The following is a 25963-nucleotide window of genomic DNA, read 5'->3' as shown; positions in this document are numbered from 1 at the left end:
AAGAGTCAAGTCATTCTGATGGTAGATGGTGCCTTGAGTGTGGTATAGCTTAGCTAGGAAATAGTAATAGAGATAATTAGAACTTGGGTCTGTACTAGTACAAGTATATACTACCTTATGTTTACTGCATTTATTAAATCATTTCAAGTTTAACAGGCTATCAAAAATCCAATAAGAAATGTTTGGGGGCTCCTGGGTGGCTCGGTGGGTTAAACCTCTCCCATCGGCTCAGGTCATGATCTCAGGGTCCTGGAATCGAGCCCCGCATCGGGCTCTCTGCTCATCGGGGAGCCTGCTTCCCCCTCTCTTCTCTGCCTGCCTCTCTGCCTACTTGTGAGCTTCCTCTCTCTCTCTGTCAAATAAATAAAATCTTAAAAAAAAAAAAAAAGAAATGTTTGAGGAACACCTGAATCCATTCTCCTGCTGCTATCAAATGATATTTATATAAGTAAAGATGATGCCTTCCAGTGATCACCATAATTATATTTACATATTTACATCATTTTAATATGTAGCAGTTGTATTCTTATATCTATGGGGCAAGATATAAAAATTATATGGTGTCCTTCCTGGAAAAAACCAATTCAAAAATGTGTTCTACAGAATTAATGCATTATGACTCAATGCAGAGTATATGTAGGTAGATCAGTTATTGCATAACTGAGGGAGTAAGCTGTATCTGTTTTAGAAGATAAACTTTGCTGGGTGTTGGTTAAACAGGGACAGAAATAACCTAATTCAAATGGCACATTCTGCCTCCAAAAGTCTATCAAAACCAATTTACTACTATCTACATTTTTTGTTATTATTCTAAGTCTTCATCATCTCTTGCTTGGACTACAATAATCTATCTGGGTCCTTCCTTTTACTGTCACTGTATATAATTTTTACTTGTCACTTTATAGTTCTTGTTCAGTGACATTTTAAAAATACAAACAAGACCAAGTTATTGTCTTGCAGAAAGCCTTCCTTCTCTGTAGACTAAAACCCAGCCCTCACTGCTCTGCACAAAAGTTCTAGTCTGCTTTGCTCCAGTCTTTCTGGTCCTCTTTTCTTTCCTCCAGATAACTGTGATCATTTTGCCACAGGGTCTTTTTTTGTGTTTTTATTTATTTGTTTGCCTTTCATTCTGATTTGGTTATTATTTTAATTATTATTATTTTACTCTAGATCTTTGTTAAGCTGGCCCTTGTCTATTCGTTCAGATTTCAGTTCAAATGCCACCTCCTCAGACGGGTGTTTCTTTCCAACCACCTAAGTCGTATCCACCTTCCGGCCCTCATTCTATACTAGAACCATATTTGGGTTTTTGGGTAGTGTTTATCACTATATGGTATTTTCTTATTTATTAATTTATTTTATTTCACACTAGAAATATTCACCTTGAGAGTGGAAACCTCGTCTATATTTTCACTTCTTAGCTCCCAATACCTAGAGTGATACTTAATACATCACAATCTTTCTACCTATTAAATATCTGCAAGAATAAATAGAGGAAGTCCTCCATTTATCATCAAAAGTGGTTTGTTTTTCTAAGAAACTTAAAGATGTCAAAGCACAACCAATTTATCTGTTTGAACTACATGTTTTGAAAAACAATGAAATAATCAAGCTCTCGATTAGTCCATTCAGGCTTCTATAACAAGATGCCACAAATGTGGTAGCTGGCAAACCACAGAACTTTATTTCCCACAGTTTTGGGAAACTGGAAGTCTGAGATCAAATTGCTAGCCTGGTTTGGTGGGGGCCCTCTTCTGGGCTGCAGAATTCTCACGGTGTCCTTACATGCTGGAAGGAGCAAAGGATCTCTCTGGAGCGCCTTTTGTGAGGGCACTAATTCCACTCATCAGGGCTCCAACATCATGACCTAACAACTTCTCAGAAAACTGCCTTCTATTACCATTCTCTTGGGTCTTAGATTTTGAACACATGAATTTGGTGAGGACACATCCAGACCATTGCACCTCCCTGTTTCTTATTTCTCAGTCTGTTCTTTGCATTCCTCTTTGTACCAGTTTACTGTTTAATAACCCTTATGTTTTCCCTTGCTTATAGAGCCGTTGTTTTACAATGCCTTTCCTAGCTTTTTATATATTTTCTTCCTCAACTAGGTTATGAGGTATTAGAAAGCATTGTGACTTAGAGTTGCTTTGCATATTTTATGTACCTAGCACAGTGCTTAATAACAACTCTAGCTACTTGACACATTTGCCTAAGAGGATGAATACATGTAATTCACTACCATGTAAACTGGCTACTAATTACCAAAATGCTTTTTACCTTGTAAAGGGCACACAAGTCTACTACCTTTCCCAACTGTCCTTACAGTGAGATGTGGCCATGTAACAACTTGAACCTCTCATGCTAAGGCCCTTCTATGCATGAACTTTCTATGCAGTATCTTCCAACTTTTTTTCTTCCTTGTAACCTTGTAACCCATCAGTGATAATGGAGAAATTTTAGCAGTCACACATTGAACATAAAGAAAAATATAGAAGCAGTTTGGGTCCCTTCTCCCTGCAAATAAAACAAACAAACAAACAAACAAAAATCTTAGAGAAAATATACAAGTTAATATGGAGTTAGGATTTTGGACTTATTGTGGGGAAATAAAAAACAAAAAGTTTTATCATATTTGAGCCTATGTATATAATATCTATTTGCTATGTATTTTATACATAAAATTTACACATATTTATTTATATTTAATATACATATTTAATTTGTTATAAAAGATACCATTATCTTAATTGATACATTACATTGCTAGTCAGGTTGTACCTGATTATAAAATAATCTAAGTGTTATGATTGAATGATTGAAGCCTTTTAGCAAAGAGGAGGTAGTTCTGAATCTGAATACATAGAATTTTCTTGACTCTTCCTTTTCTTTTTTCCAAAGTTTGTGATAAATATTTAGTGTATGGGGTGCCTGGGTGGCTAGGTGGGTTAAGCCTGTGCCTTCAGCTCAGATCATGATATCGGGGTCCTGGGATGGAACTCGTGCATCGGGTTCTCTGTTCAGCAGAGAGCCTGCTTCCCCCTGTCTCTCTGCCTGCCTTTCTGCCTACTTGTGATTTCTCTCTCTCTGTCAAATAAATAAAATCTTTAAAAAAAAATAGTGTATGTACAACTTACTTCTAAAATTTTTGCATTTAATCAATAATAAAAATAATTGTATCATTTAAATGTGCAAATTCCTTTCTAAATGATAAGAAGCATGTATCATGATGCAAACTTTAGAAAATTAATAATTTTTGTTTACTTAATGAACTATGTTAAGCAACTTTCTCTAAGATATGGTGAGTGCCCTCTATATTTCTATTTTATATTGTATAAATATTAAATATTTATATTATATTTGTATTATTATATATTATATAATATCTATATTATCATATCTATATTATACATTATATCTATATTATATATTATATCTTTATTATATATTATCTCTATATTATTATATATAATGTTATATCTATTTTAAATATTTCTATATAGAAATATTTCCTGTTGAAAATCCATTCACTTAAAATCCAACTAAAATGTAAACACCCCTGGAAAAGCTTTTTAATCTTATATCTGATACAAAGTAGCTTGTTACCTTATATCTACTCTGTGTTCCCACAGTCTTTTTTTCACACTGTCTTTAATTCACACTGCCTTATGTGACACGTTTTGTGCACATACATTTTTACCCAGAGAACAGCAATCATAGAATGCTCACCATTATGTTCTGTAGCATACCACAGATATTCTATTAATAATTGTATTGGTTTTTTGAGTCAACTCCTTAAACTCCTAAACCAAAGGTTAGGGTTTTTTGTTTGTTTGTTTTTTGTTTTGTTTTTTAATTTTTCTGTTTTTTTTTAAATTTTTCTGTTTAATTTGTTTTAACTGTACTACTTGCTGAAGAAAAGTTATAACTTTCAAATGAATCTACCCTTATGATTTCCTTTAACCATTTAATCAGAACAAAAATAATATGAGTTTATTTTTCCTTAGAAATGGAAGATTTCTCATGTTGCTTCTTGAGATCTCAGTTGAATACGCTTCAGTAATGTATGTGGTTACATATATATTTGAAAATACAATATTCTTTTTTAAAAATTTCATTTATTTATTTGAGAGAGAGATAGTGAGAGAGAGAGCACTAGCAGGGAGGAGAGGGAAAATCAGGCTCCTGTGAGCAGGTAAGCCAACATGGAGCTTGAACCCAGGACCCTGAGATCATGACATGAGCCAAAGGCAGACACTTAACCAACTGAGCCATCCAGGAAACCCTAAAAATATAATATTCTTATAATCTCACTAACGATCTCAAAATTCTATGATCTGCAATTAGTTTTGGTAGACTATCAACATCATAGAAAATGCATTCCATTCCTACTCAGTTTTATAGAAGGAAAAAGAAAACCTAGCTTCATTATATAGGTCAAAGTATTATGTTACTTTTGGAAGACATGCATGATTAATGAAGGACACTTTAAGGTTATCATATGTTTCATTAGAAGGAAATGGACATTTATTTAATTTTAGAAGCAACATGTATTTAGGGCAGTAAGAGATCAGAAGTTTCCTCCAGAAAAGCTATAATTTTATTGTTAAGACTTTCCACTAAAGAATCAAATACATACAGAAAGAATGAAAAGTAAAAAATGTGTAACCTGATAAATTTTTCTCTTTTCGTTTATTTTTTACTTTATTTATTAAATTAAGGTTTTATTTTAATTCCAGTGTAGTTAACATATAGTTTTACGTTAGTCGCAGGTGTACAATATAGTGATTCAACAATTCTATACATCATTACTCAGTGCTCATCATGATCAGTGTACTCTTAATCACTTTCACATATTTCACCCATTCCCATACCCATGTACCCTCTGATATGTTTTATTTTAACTTGATAAATTTTTAAAAAAGTGAACTCAGTCCTGTAATCACTATTCAGGCCACAGAATTTCTACCAGCATACCAAACTTCATTAGCAGTTGCTCCCCACCCTTCTTCCTAGAAAGGTAGCCACTCTCTTGATTTTTATCACCACAGATTAGTATTGCTTCTTTTAAACTTTATACACACAGAATAAAAAATACATATTATTTCTATTTTGTTTGTTTAATAGTACATTTACTTTGTGTTATTTGCCTATAGTTTGCATATAGCAGTAATTGGTTCATTGCAATCACTAGATAATCTGTTGATGAATATTTAGCTTGTTTTCAGTTTGAGGTCATTATGAATAATGTGTATTGAACATACTTTGCATGCGTTTATAACTATGTGCAAGAATTTATATTGAGTCCACTTTTTAGTCTTAGAATATGTTCAGTTTTTTTAGATACTACCACAACAGTTTGCAGCAAATTTACTAGTGACATTTGATAGTTAATATTTGTTCCACATTATTGCCAACACATTACATAACTATATTATCTATCTGCTTATCTATATCATCTATCATGTCATCTATTTAAGCTTATATAAAATAAAATATTTATAAATATCTATACATATGCTTTATATATGTGTGTATATATATAATATACACTATATTATATATATTTTATCTCTTATTTTGTGTATATGATTGTATCCAGTTGTGTTTTTAATTCACATGCCCAAGATCACTGATATGGCTGCCTGGTCCTTCATGTGTTCGTGCAAAGACTTTGATGATCATGGACAACCATACTATTCTCACTGAGATATTATTCTTTCTGCCTGAAGAATTGTTTAATGGTTACTTTAGTAACAGCAGCCTGCTGCTGATCACTTATTTCAGTTTTCATTTGTGAGATATAACCATATTTGTTCTTTATTTTTACAAGACATATAACTCCAGGGTATCAATTATTTTCATTTGCACTTGAAGATAATATTCAATAGTTATTTCCTTCCTTCCTTCCTTCTTTCCTTCTCTAAGAACTTAGCTGTCAATCTGATTGAAACTTACATTTTTATTTTTTTTTAAAAGGTTTTTATTTATTTATTTGACAGAGAGGGATCACAAGTAGATAGAGATGCAGGCAGAGAGAGAGAGAGAAAGAGAGAGAGAAGCAGGCTCCCTGCTGAGCAGAGAGCCCGATGCGGGACTCGATCCTAGGATCCTGAGATCATGACCTGAGCCGAAGGCAGCGGCTTAATTTTTAAGTAATATGCATATTTGCCCTGGATGCTTTCAGTAGGTTTACTCGGTCTTTCAATTTCAGCAGAAATATATATCTTATGTCCGGTTGAGGTTTTATTCATATTTATTTTCTTTAAAATTTAATTGCTCAGATGGGATTGGGAGGGAGATAAACCATAAGTGACTCTTAATCTCACAAAACAAACTGAGGGTTGCTGGGGGGAGGGGGTTTGGGAGACGGGGGGTGGGGTTATGGACATTGGGGAGGGTATGTGCTATGGTGAGTGCTGTGAAGTGTGTAAACCTGGCGATTCACAGGTTTTTTTCATTCACAGGTTTTGCATGTTTCCCCTGTACCCCTGGGGAAAAAAATATATATGTTTATAAAAAATAAAATTTAAAAAAAATAAAAAAATTAAAAAAAAATAAAAATTAAATTTAAAATTAAAAAAAAAAATTAAAAAAAATAAAAATTAAATTTAAAATTAAAAAAAAAATTTAATTGCTCGTGGGGCACCTGGGTGGCTCTGTGGGTTCAGCCTCTGCCTTCGGCTCAGATCATGATCCCAGAATCCTGGGATCGAGCCCCGCGTCGGGCTCTCTGCTCAGCAGGGAGCCTGCTACTCCCTCTCTCTCTGCCTGCCTCTCTGCCTACTTGTGATCTCTGTCTGTCAAATAAATAAAATCTTTAAAAAAAAAATTAATTGCTCATTAGGACTGTGGCTTGATGTCTTTTATCAGTTTTTTAAAAATATTTTATTTATTTGAGAGAGAGACAGAGCATGTGAGTGTGAGTGGGGGGAGGGGCAGAAGGAGAGGGAGAAGCAGACTCCCCACTGAGTAGGGAGACTTACATGAGAGCTCAGCCCCGGGACCTTGAGATCATGACCTGAGCCCAAGGCAATGCTAAAGAGACTGACCAAACCAGGTTCCCTTTTTATCAGGTTTGAGAAATTCTTTTGCCATTTTTTCCTTCAACATTGTTTCTGCCCCATCACTTTCTTCTCTTTTTGGGAGTGCCATTACTAATATGATAGACTGCTTCACTATTTTCCGTGTATCTCACATACTTTTTTCCATTTTTACTCTTTATTTCAAGGCTTTCATTCCATTTTCTTTCCATTCTTTCAAACTTTGTTAAATCTTTTAATATCATCCATGACTTTTTAAAATTCACCTATTTTATTTTTCAATGAAGGACTTCCATTAGATTTTTTTAACATTCCATTTTTCTGTCAAAATCCACCATGTTCATGTAACTTTCTTGCATATATATTTAACAGTTATTTTAATGTCTATAAAAATACCTTCAGCATATGCATCTCCTAGAGACCTGTTTACATTCTTGGTTTTCTTTTTTTCTAGTGCTTTTGGACAATTCTTATGCTTACTCCATTCATTTTTAGTTGAATGAGAGATATTTTGGATGAAACACTGTACATCTATCTTAATACCTTGTATGATATCTTTCTTCATGAAAAGATACTAATTTTTTTCTGCCAATTAGATTGAGGTTACATCACCATCTGGACTTTGGTTCTTTTCTTTATTTGTCCAGCTTTTGTAGTGGTGGTAGTTTTGAGCAGAAGACCTATACAATCCCTTATAAATATAAAACTGCTTTAAGTAAATTGCAAAAGAGCAAAATTCTTACAAATGAAAAATAACAAATAGAGCAATAATATATTGTACTAGATTGATAAAGATTAGAATGTGTTTAATTTATACTACCCATTAACAATTTTAAATTTGACATTCAAAACAATTACTTGAATTATGTGTAGCATTAGGTCAGACTTTAATATATCTCTCTATTTTTTGGTCACTGATCTTAGAACAATAAATAATTATTGATTTTTGTTACTATTCCCATAACTTTTATTTCATTAATGAGTTAAATATTGATTTTGCATAAACAGTTTTCAAAGTAGAATATTCAGTAAGTAATTTGCTGACACAAAATAATATTAAATGTTTTCATAGTTTACTTATGCTTTAACTTTATGTAATTTTGAGCATTAAAATCCCATATATAAATAAATAAAACATTTTCTTTCCCTGATTAATTTGTCTACTTTGCAGTAGCAGTTACTAGATGAATATACAATTTTCTACTCTATGTTGTTTGACAGTTTTAGGATGTAGTTTCAGAGATGTGTGCCTTTGGCCCCAAGAAATATCTAAAGTATAAGGGGAGAAATACATAGTTTTTAATTTTTAGGTTTTTTTTTTTTCCTGTTCCTTCTTTGTATATTCCCTTGAGAGTATCATCTAAATAATTATACACCTAGCAAATTGTTTTGAGAACAAAATCTGTTTAACACCGTATAAAAATCTCTGGCCAGAAATTACTGATGTAGGAAAAAAAAAAGAAAAAGGAAAAAAAAATACCTCAGTAGACATTAGCTAATTATAGCCTTTGTGCCAGGCATTACTAAAATTTTGAAATTACACTGGTAAAAATATGTGTTTCTTGTTCTCAGGGACCTGTCTAGCAGATGTAAGCATATGTAAACAAATATATAATACAGTATTACAAAATATGGCATAAGAGAGGGTTTTGGAAGGAATTTTAAGATAGACAATCATATGTTATACAGAGTGGTTATGCCAAGTAATTTTCATTGAATTTTGATTCTGCTAGTCAGAGAGAACTCCTGGCATTCGTAGAAAGGAATGAGGCTGCATGGGTAAGTCAGCTGAGATCAGATAAGTCTTATAAGAAGACAATATTTTCTTCTATATGGCTTTAAATATTATTTATGCATTTATAACAACCAAATATATACCCTACACCTTGATTTCTATTGATCTCTAATAAGCAGTATGTCCAATGGAGGAAGTCACTACTATTTCATGAGACATTTGTTTTGGTGGGATAGCAGACATTTTTTTTCCCTTAAATTCCACATATGAGTGAAATTATATAGTATTTGTGTTTCTCTGATTTATTTCACTAAACATCATACTCTCTAGTTCCATCCATGTTGTTGCAAATGTAGATTTCATTCTTTTTATGGCTGAGTAACATTCCATTGTGTGTGTGTTTGTGTGTGTGTGTCTTTTTTATCCATTTATCTATCCATGGACACTTGGGCTGTTTCCATAATTTGACTATTGTAATAATTCTGTGATAGACATAGGGGTGCTTAAATCATTTTGAATTAGTGTTTTCATATTCTTTGGCTAAATATCTAGTACTGCAATTAGTGGATCATATGGTAATTCTATTTTTAAGTTTTTGAGGAACGTTCTTGCTGCTTTCCATGGTGACTGTACCAGTTTTCATTCACACCAGTGGTGCACAAGAGTTCCTTTTGCTCCACATCCTCACCACCACTGTTTCTTGTGTTTTATTTTAGCCATTCTGACAGGTATGAGGTGAGATATCTTCTTGTGGCTTGGATTTGCATTTCTCTAGTGGTGAGTGATGTTGAGCATCTTTTCATATGTACATTGGCCTTTTGTATGTCTTTTTTGGAGAAATATCTGTCATGTCACCTGCCCACTTTAAAATTTGATTACTTGTTTTTTTGGTGTTGAGTTGTGCAAGTTCTTTATGTATTTTGGATACTAACCATTTATGAGATATGTCATTTGTAAATATCTTCTCCCATTCAATAGGTTGTCTTTTTTTTTTGTTGATTATTTCCTTTGCCATGCAGAAGTTTTTCTGTGGGTGTAGTCCTAATAGTTTATTTTTGTTTTTGTTTCCTTTTCTTCAGGAGACAGATCTAGAAAAATGTTACTATTGCCAAAGTCAGAGAAATTACTGCCTATGCTCTCTTCTAAAATTTTTATCGTTTCAGATCTCATGTTTAGGTCTTTAATCGATTTTGAGTTTATTTTTGTGTGTGGTGTTAGAACAATATTCTTTTGCGTATAGTTGTCCTATTTTCCTAACACTATTTATTGAAGAGACTTTTTCTCATTACATGTTCTTGTCTCCTTTGTTGAAGATTAACTATATAATTGCGGATTTATTTCTGATATCTCTATTCAGTTCCATTGCTCTATGTGTCCATTTTGTGCCAGTACCATACTGTTTTAATTACTACAGCTTTGTGTTATATCTTGAAATCTAGGATTGTGATACCACCAATTCTTCTTTTTTAAGGTTGCTTTAGCTGTTTAGGGTCTTTTGTGGTTCCATACAAATTTTAGGATTGTTTTAGTTCTGTGAAAATACTGTTGATATTTTGGTAGGGATTGCATGAAATGTGTAGATTGCTTTGGGTTATATAGATACTTTAAAAATATTTATTTTTCTAATCCATGAACATGGAATTTTTTCCATTTGTTTATTTCATCTTCAATTTCTCTCATCAGTGTTTCATAGTTTTCAGAGTACAGGTTTTTCACCTCCTTGGTCAGATTTATTTCTATGTATTTTATTATTTTTGGTGTAATTGTAAATGTTTTTTTAAATAAGTGTTTTTCTTTTTACTTTTTTATAACTTATTTATTTGGGAGAGAGTGTACAAGTTGGGGGAGGAGCAGAGGAAGAAGTGAGAAGGAGAATCCTCAAGCACACCCTCCTCTGAGCAAAGATCCCAAGAGCCCCATGATGGTGGTACAATCCAATGGTACTGGGATCATGACCTGAGCCAAAATCAAGAGCCAGGCACTAAACCAAGTGAGTCACCCAGGCTCCTGGGATTGTTTTCTTAATGTCTCTTTGTGTTGCTTCATTATTAGTGTATAGAAATACAATGGACTTCTATATACTAATTTTGCATCTTGGGCTCTTACTAAATTCATTTATCAATTCTAGTAGTTTTTTGGTGGAGTCTTTCAGGTTTTCTATATATAGTACTATGTCATCAGCAAATAGTGAAAGTTTACTTCTCTCTTATTAATTTGGATGCCTTTCATTTCTCTTTCTTATCTGATTGTTGTGGCTAGGACTTCTAGTTCTATGTTGAAGAAAAATGGGGAAAGTGGACATCCTTGCCTGATCTTAGAAGAAAAACTTTCAGTTGAGTATGATGAATAGCTGTTGCTTTGTTATATATGTGTCATTTTTGTGCTGAGGTATAGTCCCTCTAAATCTGCTTTGTTGAGAAGTTTTCTTTTATCATGAATGTATGTTGTATTTTGTCAATTTTTTTTTCATCTATAGGAAGGATCATATGGTTTTTATCCTTTCTCCTGTTGATATGAGCTATGATGCTGATTGATTTGTGAATATTGAACTACTCTTGCATCCTAGGAATAAGTCCCACTTAATTGTGGTGAATGATTTTTTTAGAAAGTATTGTTGGATTCAGTTAGTGAATTCAGCTTGGATTCAGGCATTTTGTTGAGGATTTTTACAACTATGTTCATCAGAGATATTTGCCCATGGTTCTCTTTTTCTCTTATGTCTTTATCTGGTTTTGGTACAATGGTAATGCTGGATTCATAAAATGAATTTAGAATCTTTCCTTCTTCTATTTTTTGGGATACTTTGAGAAAAATCGGTATTAAATTTTCTTGAAATGTTTTGTAGAATTCACCTGTGAAGTCACCTGGTCTGGAACTTTTGTTTATTGGGAGTTTCTTGATTACTTATTCAATTTCACTGCTGGTAATCAGTCTGTTCAAATTTTCCATTTCTTCTTGACTCAGTTTGAGGAGGTTACATGTTTCCAGGGATTTATCCATTTCTTCTAGGCTGTTCAATTTGTTGGTATATGATTTTTTATAGTATTCTCTTATAATCCTTTGTATTTCTATGGTAAGTTATTTCTCCTCTTTCATTTCTGATTTTGTTTATCTGAGTCTTCTCTCTCTCTCTTTTCCCTTGATGAGTCTGGCTAGAGGTTCATCAATTTTGTGAATCTTTTCAAAGAATCAGCTCCTAGTTTAATTTTGTTTGTTTAGTTTATGTATCAATTATTTCTGATCCAATCTTTACTATTTCCTTTATCCTTCCTTCTGCTTGTTTTGGGTTTTGTTTGTTCTTTTTCTAGCCTCTTTAGGTATAAGATTAGGTTGTTTATTTGAGATTTTTCTTGTTTCCTGAGGTAAGCCTATATGGCTGTAAACTTCCCACTTAGGACAGCTTTTGCTGAATCCCAAAGGTTTTGGACCATTGCATTTTCATTTTCATTTATCTCCAGGTATTTTTGATTTCTTCTTTGACTTCGTGGTTGACTCATTTACTGTTTAGTAGCACGTTCTTTAACCTCCTTGTATTTGTGTTCTTTTCAGATTTTTTCTTGTGGTTGATTTCTAGTTTCATAGTGTTGTGGTCAAGATGGATAATGGTATGACTTTGATCTTTTTAAATTTGTTGAGACTTGTTTTGTGGCCTGATATGTGATCCTTTCTGGTGAATGTTTAATATGCACTTAAGAATGTGTATTCTGCTGTTTTAAGATGGAATTTTCTGAATATGTCTATTGGATCCGTCTGGTCCCGTGTGTTATTTAAAGCCACTGTGTCCTTGTTGATGCTCTCATTAGATGATCTGTCCATTGATGTAAGTGGGGTGTTAAAGTCTGCTACTAATATTATATTACTATCAGTTAGTTTCTTTATGCTTGTTATCAATTGTTTTATATGTTTGGGTGCTTCTATGTTGGGTACATAATTGTTTATAATTGTTATCTTCTCTTGTTGGATTTTTCTTTTTATGATTACATAGCACCCTTCTTTGTCTCTTGTTACAGTCTTAGTTTTAAAGTCTATTTTGTCTAATGTAAGTATTGCTACTTTAGCTTTGTTTTCACTTCTATTTGTATGATAAATGCTTGTATACCCCTTTGCTTTCAATCTGCATGTGTCTTAAGGATGGAAATGAGTCTCCTGTCTGCAGCATACGGATGTATGTTATTTTTTTATCCTCTCCATCGCCCTATGTCTTTTGATTGGAGCATTTAGTCAATTTATATTCCAAGCAATTATTGATAGGTATGTGCTTATGCCATTTTTGTTGTATTTCTTTTCTGTTCCTTTCTTCTCTTGCTCTTTCCTCTCATGGTTTGCTAGGTTTCTTTAGTGATATACTTGGATTATTTTCTTTTTATTTTTTTGTGTGTCTATTACTGCTTTTAGATTTGTGGTTACCATTAGGTTTATATATAATATCTTATGTAAATATCACTCTATATTAAGCTGGTTGTTGCTTAGGTTTGAATCCTTTCTAAATGCACTAAGTTTTTATTCCTTTCTCCACTATGTTTTAGGTATATGGTATAGTATTTTCATCCTTTTATTTTGTGAATCCCTTGACTGATTTTTCTATATATACTTGATTTTACTACTTTTGTGCTTCCTACTTTTCTTACTCCTGCTTATGGTATTTCCTTTCCATGCAGAGTCCCCTTTAACATCTCTTATAAGACTGGAATAGTGCTGATGTATTCTTTTAACTTTTGTTTGTCTAAGAAACTATGTCTCTTTATATTCTGAATGACAGCCTTGCTGGATAGGCTATTTTTGGCTGCAAGTCCTCCTCCCCCCTACCCCCCTTTTCATGTTGGATATATCATCTATCCTCTTCTGGCCAGCAAAAATTCTACTGAAAATTCAGCTGATAGCTTTATGGAGTTTCCCTTTCTCTTGTTTTCTTTTCTCTTGCTGCTTTTGGAGTTCTCTTTTGATCACTTCATTTTCCATTTTAATTACTCTGTGCTTTGGAGTGTGGAACTCCTGGTATTGATTTTCTTGGAGGCTCTCTTTGCCTCCTGGATCTGGATAACTCTTTCTTTCCTTAGATTTTGGAAGTTTTCAGCTATTATTTCTTTCAAGTAAATTTTCTGCCCTTTTTTCCTTTTCATCCTTGTGGGATCCCTATAATGTGAATTTATTACACTTGAGTTCCCTTAATCTATTTTCATTTTTTATTAATTGTTTTCCTTTTTCCTGTTCATCTTGCTTGCTCTTCATTACTCTGTCCTGAAGGTCATTGACCCATTTTTTCCCCTTCCTCTAGTCTACTGTTTATTCTCTACAGTGTATTTTTTAATTTCAGTTATTGAGATCTTTATCAGTGATTGGTTCTCATTTTATGTTTTTTATCTCTTCGTTGAAGGTCTTGCTGAAGTACTCCACAGTGAGCATCTCTGTGACCACTACTTTAAATTCTCGACCAGACATATTACTTATTTTCATTTTGTTTATCTTTCTTGGTCTGCTTTTGTCTTGTTCTTTTATTTTGGACATATTCCTTCTCTTTTTTCTAACTTATTTTTTCTAACTCTCTGTGTCTGTTTCTGCATGTTAGGGAAGCCAGCTATGGCTCCTGTTCTTGAAAGTAGTGACATTATCAAGAAGAGGTATTGTAGTGCCCTATAATGCAATGTCCCCTGTTCATCAGAACCTGGTGCTTCAGGGGTGTCTCCTGTATGTGTTGCCAGTGCCCTATTATTGTGGCTGAGCCACATTTACTTTCAATCCAGTCATCTACAATGGTTCTCTCTCCCTGTTTAGGAGAGGGTTTGACCCCTGTATTGTTAATGGGTCAGTCTGGGACCACCTGGGGCTTGTGTTGAAGCAGACCAGTACTTTGCCAGAGATGCTGTAACACCAAACTTCATGGTGCTCTCCCTGTCTTGTGCCCTGAGACGTTTCTCTGGTGGGAGGAGCCTGCTGTCAGACCTGAAGTTTGCCCCTGGCTCACTGTTGGTGTTGTACTCAGACTAGTATGTATGGTTTTCTCCTCCTCTTTCTGAGGCAGGAGTCACTTTGGAGTGGTCCTGCCCCTTTCAGGGCTGCTTTCACACTGCCAGGCTTGTGACACTGCTTTGGATAGGTTCCAGGCAAAGATTTCTTATTGGTGGAGGCAGAAAATCTGCAGGTGAATACCAGTGTGTAGTATTTGGTGTCAGCAAAGTCTGTGCTGCTCTGCTGCTGGAGGGAACCTGCAGCTTCCAGGAAAACTTCCCAGGCTTGGATGGAGGGGTGTATTAACATAAAAGTATGGGATGAGGGTATACTTTTAGCAAACTAGGTGGACTGTTATGCTGCACTGATTCCCACAGGTGTGTGTATATTTGGGCTGGGAAGCAGATGAGGGAAATGGTGCCCACCCACTCTTTTTTGTTCTTGGAGAAGTCTCACAAAGATCCTTGCCCCTCCAACACATACTCTGAGATTAGTAAACAAATCTCCTTCCAGTACATCCTAGGCAATTTTCAAACTGCTGCTCCTTTGCTGTATCTTACTCAGCATGGCTCTCTTATTGTGTTATCTCTTTAAGGGCAGAGACGCATTCTCTGATGCCAGACCAGCTCTGTAGAGCCAAGCCTCCTGATTTTTAAAGTTCCAGGTATTAACCTCACTGATTATAAAAACTCATGAAGCCAGTCCCCTCTGACTCTCAAAGGAAGATGTTAGGATTCATCTTCCAAGTGCGGGTCCCCATGGCTGAAATGCCCAGTGTGGTGTCTTCCCCTCTTCCCTGTCCGCACGCATGGCATCCTTTCCTTCCATAAATAGTCCTGTGGATCCATTTGGCTCTCAACTGTGTCTCTGCTCTTCCTACCCTCTTAAATGTGGTCTCTACATAACTAGAGGCCTCTATGTAACTCCATAATCTATTCCTCTTACTCTGCCATCTTCCCCGAAAGTCCTTCCGGAATTGTTATCATCCAGCTTCATATCTAATTATAAATTATCAATGATGTCTTGTCTGCATAGCGCCATCCAGAATTTAATTGGTAAATTATAGTTAATGCAAGAAAAAAAAGTGTATTTCTAGGTACGATTTTATCTATTTAGGGAAATTTAAATGGGTTTGGTAATAGACTTCAGTACTCTTCTTTCTCCAGACCTACCAAAGTTACAAACATATTGAAAGAATTAATATAAACACATAGAGCTGTATTTTGGTTGAATCAGAGATAATGCTTTAACTCTTACCTATTCTGAAACCGTATCCTCTACCTTCTTAAAGTTTCTGTGTGTGTGCTTGGAAGCCATAGTCTTCAGTAATTATCAAGCAATGTTTGACATCATGTAAACACTTATTTTGTCAATCGCCCATTTGAATGGGGTCCAGAAACCTCATAGGAAGGAATTTGAACTTTGTTTATAGTAAGTTTCAGATATCCACAGGTATGTCTGGTGGACTGGAGAAGTTCCTATAGAATCAACTCTGCGGAAAGGAAAGCAGGGACACCGACATGTAAAATTGTTTCAGAGGGAGACAGGAGACTGATGCAGTGATCCACAGAGACTAAGGGACTAATGGTTTCAGGAGCAGTGTGAGTCCGCACAAAATTGTTTTATTTCCTTGCCACCACCCCCATCAAAACCCATAGACTGATAAGGTCTGGGAGAACCTATACTTCATTCAGAGTAGATTTTTTTTTCCCATATGTTTTCTAATGTATTCAAGCAACATTGAGATACCTAGTCTTTTTTGTTTTGTTTTTTTTTTTTTTTCCCTTAGAATTTGTTACTTCAGAGGTGATCAATGCATTGAATTCTGTTGGCTAACAAACATGCATTCTCATTACTGGAGACTACACTAATCTACTAAAAAACAATGTGGTTTAAATGATTACCATACTCTTTTGAATGCAGTAAATAAGCTGCTTCATATATAGAGAAGTCAATAGCAAATAGATTATGCATTACAAATGAAAAGTAAAGTAATTTATCTTTGCTTTAGTATACAATCTGAACTTAGGGTTCCTGGAATTCTGTTTAGAGGCATTTCTAGGGCTCCTAAACCCCTAGTCATTTGGTTGAACCACCCTTACCCTCAATCACATATAGATTATAGAATGTCCTGAGCTTTTTGAATGAAGTGGACAGAAATTTTTCTTTTTCTTTTTTTGGTTAATTACTGACTTCCTTCTACTACCAGTATTTTTGCTGGGTTGGCAAATTTGTAATTTCCACTGCTCCTTTTTGTGTGTGTGTGTGTGTGTGTGTCTTCAACACATTTGTTTTTTTAAATTCTTTTATCTCCTGGCATTTTGGCTCAAAACCAAAGAAAAATAACAAAGAAAAAAAAAACTGTTTTATTGTCTACAAATTTGGATAGCCAAATTTTTATTGCCCATATACTGAGAAGAATCTTCCCATTTACCTGTAGCATAATGAAGATTTCTACATTATGCTAAAACATTACATACTGCCAATAGCTCAATTATATATACTTTTATAGTTCATTACCCAAACCATCTCTCGCCCTGAGAAATTCAGAAATTTAGTTATGCCTCATTGATTCACAGTAGATATGCCAGTCTGTGGAGTTTTTAAAAAGAAAAAAAAATATAGAATTAAAAACAACTGCACTCATTTACATACATACTATATTGGTGTTCTTGTCTGCTACTTTATTGTACCAGAGGTTCTGTTAGCACATTAAAGGCTGTTGTATTTGTTTAAAGAAAATTCTAAAACGAAGTTCAGGATCTGATTTCCATATCAATCAATTGGCCATCCTCTAAGCCAGTCTTATTAAAATCTGCAGTTAGTTTAGCAGATTATAGTTGTAAACTCAGAAGAGTTTCTTACGCTTTAGAATCAACTTTAGTTTGAACTGTGTGCCCTTGTTCTGAGAAGAGCACGTGGGTGTATCAGAATCTGGAGGTCATCCCTGGAGGATTCTATCACTTTACCCCAGGAATTAAGGTTTCTCTAGAGTCTTTGATGGGTGCAAAGACAAGCATTATTATTAATGTTACTATGTTTATGATAACAATTTTACTTATTTGCAACCTAAGAGATTTACTGTTCCTTGTCTTCTTTAATATTTTATACAGCTGTGTCTGTTATGACTCCATTTAGAAGATATAAGTACATTTCAAAAACATTTAGATCACCCAAAATCCATGACGTTTGATTCACAATCCACCAGTGAACACCTGAGACATACAATATCCACCCATAATTTAGTTGTAGAAACCATTTAATTTTCTGCATGATGGCAGGTTCCATTTGGTTGGATAAAAAGTTTATTACTGATTATCACCCAAAACTGGTACTGAAGTTGTTTTTGTTATAATTTCAGCAGCAAATATAAACACATCTTAATGGAGGTAGCAGTCATACAGTAGGAAGCTTATGCAAAAGCTATTAACAAAACTTTCAAAAAATTGTAAAAATCCCAGTAACTTTTGTTTTAACTTTCTAATAGGCTCTTTTATTTGTTTTTCTTTATTCAAAATAATACTGAGTGAGCACGCTAATATATAATTTTTTTTTTCCAAATTAAGCAAGACAGTTACATAGAATTCTGGCGACCATATCTATGTTATGTTAAAATTTTTAGTTCAATGAACCAGTCATGATGTTATAATTAATTAAATATTTTCTGACAGAATCATAATAAAGATATGGGGGTTTTGTCCATCTTATTTAAGAAAATTAAACAATTCAGTGAAAGAACTCTTTGCAAATTTAACAGCATTCAAATTCCTACTCTTTACTCTGTGGATCTACTAATCTATTTCAAAGTTGAGTTTTTGAAAAATTATAAATAATTTCTGATGGGTACTATTATGATCTTTAATTTGTAAATCTATTAAAAGTAAACCTATAGAATTGAATATCATGAGGATGTAAAATATCATTACGCATAAAAGCAAAACAATAATGAAACTAAGCTAAAAATAAAATGAACAAACAAAAAACTAGTTTCTCTTGAAGGAAGTGAGTACCTTCTGCAATCTGAGGTCTGGATAATCAAGAAAGCTCACTGATGAGTTATCAGGAGATTAGAAGAACAAGCTAAACTAGGAATTCTTTTAGAAGTGTCAGTGCTAAATTAGCTCTATCAGGATCACAACAAAAGATACAGAGAGTACTGAGTAGTAAGGTAATTGCCTTTCTTGATATAAGATTGCTCAAGTCTCATTGGAAACAATTAGGATTAGGAATGTTCATTTAGAAACCCTTGGTTCTACTCACATATATTTGATGTATTTACATGCATAATATTTGAAATTTTAGGAAAATTATCACACTTAGGGAAAATGCTCAAATATGTGTGCATATATATGTGTGTGTGTGTGTGTATATATACATACAAATGTATACATATTATAAGTATATTATGTATATAAACATATTATACATACAGTTTTTCTTTTATAAGAAATTGAAACAAAATAGTAAATATCATTGTAGGTATTTTAAATTCATAAACGTTTTAAATTCATAAAACCTTTTATTTTTAGTGAGGAAGTATCTTCAGGGAGAGAATTTATCTACTTTTCTTCCACCATCCACTTCGCAAAGTTCACCTTAGCAAGGCTTGTTAATCCTAGGAAACATTTTCATTATCTTAGGTCTTAAGCTTAAAAGTACAATTGAGAATCATTCACAACATTCACATAATTTTCCACTGACTGATTGCTTTTTGCTCTCAAAGAATAATCATTTGTAATCTTATGATATGATGGTAAGTAAGCACCGTCTTAAAGCTGATTTTTTTTATATTAACCTTCCTGTTACTCTACAATTTGTTTACAACAAAAATAAATCAGTCAACACTTCTGCAATTTTCATTAATTTTCACTAGGTGCAGTTTTCTCTTTGATTCAAAACCAAAATCTTTGGTTGATGTGTTTATTAAATTCTGACTTTTTTTAATTTTTTTTTTTTTTTGGTCTCCATACAGCATTAGAAACAGTATATGTTATTCTTTTTATTTTAAAGATTTTATTTATTTGTCAGAGAGAGAGGGAGAGAGAGTGAGCACAGGCAGACAGAATGGCAGGCAGAGGCAGAGGGAGAAGCAGGCTCCTCGCGAGCAAGGAGCCCGATGTGGGACTCGATCCCAGGATGCTGGGATCATGACCTGAGCTGAAGGCAGCTGCTTGACCAACTGAGCCACCCAGGCGTCCCTGTGTTATTCTTTTTAAAGAGAACTGGAGTCTGAGACGGATCGGAACCGAGTTCCATCATCCTTAATACTCACGTGAGAACTGATTAAAGTCATCAGCTGAGTCAAATTGTGTGTGTATGTGTCTACTCTGAAAACCAGATGTATATATTGTGAAATATTTAAGAAAAAAGAGAAACTTTAAGCAATGGTCCACTAATTAATCGATCTTGAACCCATCTTGTTTTAGATAACAGCTGAATAAATGTGGACAAATACTGATCACCATTCTAGAAATGAGTGTTTTTTAATTTTATTTTTGGCTCCTTATACTTGGCATAAGAAACCGACACATTAATATTGCTTTACCACAAAGATATGCAGGTTTACTGCCTGGAAATTATGCAGGCAGTTTCAATTCATTTTATAAAACATCTGTGTACTTGCGATATACAAAGAATTTACAGTTAGCTCTAACCCACCCAATGTAAACCACAGAAAATTATTATTTTCCCTCACTGCATAAAATACCATTAATTTTATTAATGAGCTAAATCTTCAAATAGCATGAAGTCCTTGAATAATGACACAGGTCAAATCCTCTGTGAGCAAGGTATTTAAAAATATTTTTCAAAGGTCAAACTAATTTAAAGCACAAGGTTATTCCCCTTCAGTCATTTTGATCCACAACTATTTGAACCACTGTTTGTTTGAGTGCAGAGTACACTCTAATAAAAAGTTAGGAAATAAACAGTGATTGTCACTGACACAGGTCAACATTGAAAAGACTTTAAAAGTTCTATTAATAAAGTTAACAATATATGATTTTAGTAAATGCTGACAGTCAGTACTTTATCAACTACTCTTGGGACACCTACTACTTTTGTATGACAATTTTCGTGATTGTGATAACTTGAATTGCTATCATCAAATAACATTCCCGAGAGTCCAGTATGATGTAGTGTCATGTCTACTATTGTCTCTCGAATAGGATGACATGATTTCTGCCTTCTAAATATATCAGGACTAGATGAAGAATATTGGTTGAAAATAAATACTATAATATCCTGTAGCACTTCAAGTTGACAAGTTTTTTCATACTAGTTAAGCATATTTGGTCAACTGGAATACATAAAGCAAATTATGGATGATAATTCACTTTGTCATTGGTTTATCACAAAATTCCCCTTAAAATTAAGGTTTATTATATTACTCCAAAGGCCAATGGATTTATAGGAGTACAATCAAAACACACACTTTTAGTAATAGTTTTACTACTTAAAGTTTCAAAGAATATGTGTGTTCTTTACAAAGTCATATTCAGATGGAGTTTCACTATTTTAAGTTCTGGATGGAACTGGTCATGGATGAGTGTAGGGAAGAAAGCAACATTTCTTAAACGATTTTTTTTTAAAGAGATACTTTATTGAGAGTTTACTTTCTACCAAAACTTTTCCTTTAATCAACTTTTCACTTTCAGCCCTTACTTTCTTTTTAAAGCACTCTGATATAATCACATAATTTGATATAAAAGGGAAAAAGATGTCCTCTTAAAATTACTCCCACTTGTTTCCAACATCAGCCAACTGGGTTACATTTTCAGTGCTTAAAAAATGTGATGAATAGGAAATTGAGTCATTTAAGCCTATACATCACCTAGGAAATGTATAGAAAGGAATCTTAAAGCTAAGAGATTTTTTTGTGTGTGTGATAATAAGCTCAGGATTTCATCAGACTTTTACAACAGCTAATAGGGTGAAGGATGGCATAGCTTCACAATACGAGAGATAATGTTCCATTCCCATAGGTGGTTATATAATCCTAATCACAGTAGCACTTAGTCTTTAACAAAAGACCAAATGAGTTCTTTCTGAGAGTTACTTAAAATATAGACCAGGACAATAAAGAGACTGAGTATTACTGTGTATTGTTCAGAGAAAAGGACAGAGGGCAATGGCAGGTGGCAAAGCAATAGGTATATTTGAGACAGCCTGGCTACAAGGCTACCACCTTTGCACACCACATTTGTACTTAGAGGTTTTATCATGGTCTCAGTTTCTGCTCAATCAATCCCTATAAGATTTAAAGATTTATGTGGCCAAAGAGCCTGAGGGATTTATTCTGGTAGTTATTTGTCACAGTTCACATTTATGGTGAGAGAGAGTAATTCACTGCATTTGCAAAATTAACTAGTTCTCTTCACAAAGAACATCTAAAACTGTTGGGGTCCATTATCAAAGGAATGAGACTGAGACAAAGTGAAAGTTATGCAAAGCTTTATTCTATGCCAAGCATTAGAAGTCAGACTGACCGGGCAGGGCTGCCTCTGAAGAAAGCAACCCCCTCTCGATCTCAGAGGCTGGTTTTATAGGGCATAACTGCAGACCCAGGGTACGTGGCTTCTATTGTTAAGGTGTTTACTCCCGGAATCGATACCCGGAACCATACCAGGAACTACTGGGGCGTTTATTCCCGGGATGAAGTCCGTGGATGTAAACAACAATATGGCTACCAAGCAATATGCTCTGGCTAAGCAGGCCCTAAAAGTTAAACAGGTTTTAACATTAAATTGGCCCTAACAGAAACCTCTATAGTTCTATAAACTGTTATATTTTGGCACATTCACATGATTCACTTAAATCCTTTAACTTATAGAGGATGACCACAGAATCCATATCAATATTTCAGTACACTGGATTTGATTGACTTAATGTCTTATGCAGTTCTTCTTGAAAATAAAGGGGAAAAAAAAGTCTACAAACAGTGGGAATAAACTGGAATGATTTGGAGAAAAATGTTAACTATTAGCTTCCTCTGTATTAGGGTTCTTCAGAGAAATAGAACAAATATGAGATAGGTATAGATGTAGATGTAGAGATGCTTACACAGATATAATCAAGAGATTAATTATAAGGAATTTGTTCAAGTGATTATGGAGGCCAAAAAGTCCCAAGTTCTGAAGTCAGCAACCTGAAGACCCAGGAGAGATAATAGTGTATTCCTAGTCCAAAGGCTGGTAGCTCAAGATCCAGGAAGAGTTAATGTTTCAGTCTGAGTCTAAAAACAGGAAAAAAAAAAAAAAGTCTCTACTTGAAGACAGTCAGTCAAGAGGAAATCCCATTTCTCTCTGGAGGTTAAGTCTTTTTTGTTTTATTCAGGTCTTCATAAGCCTGGTTAATGCCCACTCACATGAAGAGGGTGTTTGCTCTACTCAGTTCTAACGCTAAAAACACTTTCACAGACATACCTAGAATAATGTTTGATGCAATGTCTGGGCATCCCATGGCCCAATCAAGCTGATAAAAAATTAACCATCGTGAGCACCCATATTCTTTTCCTTAAACCATACTTAATCTCCAAAGAAAGATAGTAACAAACTCATGATCCTGCCTACAATAAAAAATGGATGAACTCCTTCTCCAGGAGAAGAGGTAAAGTACTTGGGTGATGTTTACTCTTCTTGATATCTCGTAACTTGATGTAAAATTGACAGATTTGAGTACTATGAAATAAAATCAATGCATCTTACATTATGTAGTAAGAAAATGAAGGAAAAAAAGCAAACATTTTCTATACACATACACACACACACAAACACACACACACATACAAACATGTCCACAACAAAATAAGGAGGAAACACTCATTATACTTATGGTCTTTATTTCTGCAACTGTGGTGGATTTTTACCTGGTGGGGTGAACCAAACCTTCATTCCTGAATTCTGGATGAGTCAGAGCCATTAGTAGTACTGCCTGGGTTGGACTGTTGTCGTTTTCCTTTGATTGTAATCAAAAGACAGTGTTAAAACTATGAGACATTCTATGAGATTTCCTATATTCAGGACATACTCTTTGTTACTTCCAGTGTGGGCTAGTTAATCCAATTATTCCTTCGTAGCCAGACTCAATCACCCAGAAGGAAAATGAGGTATGACCAATGGATTTCATGAACATGGGCTCATTCCTCTGTTAAGTGAGGTGCTTAAGCAGAAGCAATGCTGTGTGGAATATCAGGATGGTGGATAGAACATTTTGAAAGTCCATGGATGGTAGTTCTGGAAGAAGCATTGCTTGCTGAGAAGGTAAATTTGTATCCAGAGTAAGTGTCTGTTCCAGTAAGAACAAAACGTCACCTCTTCTTAGATAGAAGCTGTCAAATATAATCAATCTGCCATCAGGTTTCTGGCTGACCACACCAGCAAATATGCATATCAGGGACTCAGTGTTTGTGTCTACTGCTAGAAGATTGGCCACCCAACAGTGACCAAGGTCAGGCCGGCCTTGGTGTGTGGAAGTCCATAACTTCCGCCCCTCCACCATGGCCACTTTGTTCATGAGCCCATTAGATAATGACAGGGATGGCTGGGGAAAAGTGCTGACTGGTATCTACAGAATGGGTCATAGTATATATTTACTATAAAATGCTCTCTTTGGTGATAATTCACATGGGACACAAATATTTCCATGGTTTTTTGCCCATTCAGAAAGGTCTACCCATGTACTTTACTCCTACATTTCCCTATCTCCAGTTTTCCAATTGTGTTACTCCAAGTCCCTGAGCATCCAGTCCAACCATTAGCCATAGACCACGAGTCAGTATGCAATCACATATTAGGCTATTTCTAGTTACAAGAAAAGTGAAAAACTAGGTGCACTACTCAAAGATCTGCTATTGGGAGGGTTTTCCTGTCTACCACCTTCCTTCATGAATGTCTCAGACAAAGGTTGTAGCTGCCGCTGTTCACTTTAAGGTGGTGCCTGGATATCATGCAGAACCATCTGCAAACCAGGCCTGATTCTTCTCTCCCTCTGTCAACTAATTTTAGGAAATTCCCCATGCAGCCAACGATGCAGACTGGGAGAGAGAGGGCAATGTAACAGGAGTGGGACTTTTGTCTTCATGTAATGTACTTGCATCCTCAGAGATAACTTGAATCTGATCATATATATATCAGTTCTATTTGATGATATAATATTGCTGTGCATGTCTAACTTTATGACATCACGGATCAGGTGATAGGCACCTCAATTATATGGTAACTTGGTGGCCTATGGTTAAATGTTTAGTCTCCACTAGTGCCTAGTAGCAGGACAAGAGCTGTTTCTAAAAAAGATAGCAGTTATCCACAGAGGATGGCAGTGCCTTGGTTCAAAATTTTAAGGGCCTGTCCTGTGATCCACCTGTAGGGACTTACCAAAACCTCCCAACAGAATCCTTACCTGTCATTGAGAATTTGACACCATTGGATCTGCTGGATCATAGGGCCCAAACAGTAGAGCATTTTGCACAGTAGCCTGGACCTGTAGCAGAAGATTTTCTTGTTTTAAACCTTACTCAAAATTTGCAATTCAGTAAATAGGCCAGAGTAAAACCCCCAAATGAAGAATATGGTGCCTCCCAAATCAAAAATGGTACAATAGGCATTGTGCCTCTTTTTTGGTTATAGGAAGACCAGATACAATAAATTTTCCTTTACCTTAGGAGGGGTATCTTGACATGTCTCATACTGCTGGACTTCTAGAAACTTCACTAGGGTGGAAGGCCACTGAACTTTTGCCATGTTTTTCTCCATGCTTTGACTAGCAAATGTTTTGCTGACAATTCTAGAATATTTGCTACTTTTTGCTCACAAAGTCCAGTCAACATAATGCCATCAATGTAATGGACCAGTGCGACATCTTGTGAGAGGAAAAGTGACCAAAGCCTCTGGGAAATAAGTTATGAGATAGAGCTGGAGGATTGATATACACTCCCTTGAGGTAGGACTGTGAGGGTGCATTGCTGGCTTTTCCAGCTAAAAACAAACTGCTTATTATTGTCCTTATGATAACTAGGAAGTGAGAGAGAGAAAAAAAAAAAAACTAAATGAAATGTTCACCATGTTAATAGCTGCATACCAGCAACCAAGGGATATATTAATTTGCTTAAACATTGTAACTATATCTGATACAGTAACTGCAGTTGGATCACAGCTTGGTTAAGTTTACAATAATTCATTGTAATTTTCTAATATCTACCTGTGTTCTGTACAGGTCAAATAACCAACCTCAAAGAGGATGT

This window comes from Lontra canadensis, unplaced genomic scaffold (assembly GCF_010015895.1).
Source record: "Lontra canadensis isolate GAN:19392208 unplaced genomic scaffold, GSC_riverotter_1.0 scaffold62, whole genome shotgun sequence".
In the NCBI taxonomy this organism is placed as follows: domain Eukaryota; kingdom Metazoa; phylum Chordata; class Mammalia; order Carnivora; family Mustelidae; genus Lontra; species Lontra canadensis.
The sequence above is the reverse complement of the archived record's forward strand: the minus strand, read 5'-3'. Positions refer to the sequence as shown.